The following is a 2,616-nucleotide window of genomic DNA, read 5'->3' on the forward strand; positions in this document are numbered from 1 at the left end:
ATTTTTTTATACAAACCACATTTTAATTTATAACTTTTGATCTATAATTTTTTTTAAAAAAATTACCGCAATAAATTATAGAGAGAGAGAGAGAATCCAAAGGAAGGGCAATGCGAACCTCCAATCAGCAAGAGAAATAAGCATTGCTATTTTATCTACAAATAGTTTCCGTTGGTGAATCATTAAGCCACCATAATATGCCAAGCAAAGTCAAAATGATGTAACTAACAATAGTGCAATCATACAGACATCTTCAAGTGATACTCTTAAATACAATACAGACACGATTGCAGGCAAAGAGAAGGTGGTTGTGGATTCTTTATTATTTCTTGAACAATTGGGAGGAGGAATGAAAAGGAGAATTCATGCTTAAGGCAAGCCTCCATCGTAGGTTACTGATGTTGCTGGTATCCATGAGTCGCCGGAGATGAAAGAAGTTACAGTGAAATTTTGAGCATCTATGCTGTTCATCACATGATAACCAGCCCATGTAACTCGCTCTGAAGTACCGGCCCCGGGTCCGTTGTTGTCATATTCTCCATAGTATAACGTGCTCAGGGCAAAGTCTCCAGACCATGCTAACCACCCAGCAGGCTGGACTAAACTGTCTAAATAGGACTGCATGTAAACAGTACGAGAGTACTCCTTCCATGGCCTACCCAGGTATGTGGGGAAAGAGCTGATAACAGGAACCAGATCCGATGCAGCTGTAACATTACAATTTTGAATGGAAATTCCAGTATTTTGATTTGGATCTGTTCTACCTTGAGCAGTAAAAAGATTCTGCTGGTTGTCCATGGGTTTCCGTGCAAGAAGAGTGCAGTCCTGAAAAACTACTGCGGCGTTGCCGAAGATGAAATCCACTGTGCCGTATATCTCGCATTCTCTGAAGAATTGGCGAAGTGAATGTGTGTAGAGAGTGTCTTGGTATCCCTTGAAACTGCACCGATAGAAAACCGAGAGATCTGCTCCCACTCGTAGAGCAACCGCCTGATGCTTCACTGCCCCAGCCGTGTTCTCAATCGTCAGGTCCATTGCAATAAAACCTTTACCAACTGTGGCTGCATGAATTTCAATTCTTCAAGTTTAGTATCCCAATTCAAAACCATAACTGCAACAACACAAATACATCTAACTATGACTGTATTATGTACAAACTAATATGCTATTGCTATCATTAGAATAATCCCTGACAAAATGATAAAACAGCAGAGAGACCAATCGCTTAGTAACTTACAAAGTGTTGCAGAATTAAATGTAGTCATCCATCGACAACGCTTTTGTTCCCAGTAATCACGGTGACATCTATTCCATCTCCGATTAGCATAATATTGTACTTGTTTTTTGGAATCTGTACGTATTCCTCGTACACTCCTTCGGTAACATAGATCACGAACCTGTCTGCGCTTTTGTTGGGAGCAGCGTTGATTGCATCAGTAATTGTGGTGAAATTACCGCTCCCGTTCTGGGCCACCGTCACCACGTTGCCCGTTAAACTGACTCCTCTTGCAGTTTGCAGAAGTAATCTTCTGTCCCCACGAGACACCCACGATGGAAAGCCGTTGTCCATCGATCCATACTGAGACAAGAAACCATCGTCCACGCGACGAACTCGAGTGGCGTCAGATAACAGGTGTCGATTGTTGACAGACGTTTGGACAGAGCCCGTGCCGCCGATCCAATACTTTCTTACCAAAGCAAGACAAGTACTTACAGAGCGCGAGCAATTAGATATACGACCTGGGAATGAATACGATCGGAGGTTGACGTTTGCTTCTTTGAGGCCGTCCAGGCAGGTGACCTGGTATGTCAAGGCTGCACTCAAGAAACTCTGAACATCCACTGCTTGCCTCAATTTTACAGGGCTTTGAGACAGTTCTGACAAACCGTCCGTCAAATGGTCCACAGCCAGATCGTACAGTTGGCTGCAATCTTGTAACGCCCGGCTCCTTTGAGAGTCGTCGGACGTGCTCGGAATAAGTTACCGAATACGAGTTGCTTCGGCTATGCTATTCTTGATAACAGTTTCACTCATATCTTTAGGACCTGCTTGTGATGATGCTGAATTTGCATACAGACTGGACTCACAGAATCTACGATCGGGAGCCAACTCGCAAGCAGATTTAACACTAGTGGCTCCTTTACTTGGACAAAATGAAGAAAATATCAGCACAATCAGAACAAGTTGCTTAAGAGCCATCAGTTCAACCATGAAAAAACCCTGATTCAGATTGAAACGTACGTATTGCGTTAATTTAACACACACAGAGATTGTTAATTATAGGGTCGGAGATAAACTAAAGTCAACAGAGCCGCCTCTTCACGTAACCCTCTGGGCCAAACCTTATCACAAGGATTATATTTCAGCGCATGTTATAAAATCACAGCTGTTAATTTAGCTTCAATTTTGTCTATTGAGCTCTGGTAAGCTCACCATTAGTTTATTAACTTGTAATAAAGCTCAAGACTTGGATGACGTCTGCAAATAGATTCTGAGTTCAGCTGGTCTCTCGTGGAAATCTCATAACGTATTATTGTTTATGTTCGGTCGAATTATTGATTAGATTAACTACGCTATAAAGGAATTCATTTGCTAAACCATTGTCCGGCACAACT

General features: G+C 42.2%; 1 pseudogene; it reads right to left on the minus strand.

Annotated features, from left to right (window-relative positions):
• Nucleotides 1-297: 297 nt before the first annotated feature.
• LOC131030485 (pectinesterase-like) lies at nt 298-2,212 on the minus strand (annotated as a pseudogene).
• Between the last annotated feature and the right edge of the window lie 404 nt (nt 2,213-2,616).

Source organism: Cryptomeria japonica, chromosome 2 (genome assembly GCF_030272615.1).
Source record: "Cryptomeria japonica chromosome 2, Sugi_1.0, whole genome shotgun sequence".
Lineage (NCBI taxonomy): Eukaryota > Viridiplantae > Streptophyta > Pinopsida > Cupressales > Cupressaceae > Cryptomeria > Cryptomeria japonica.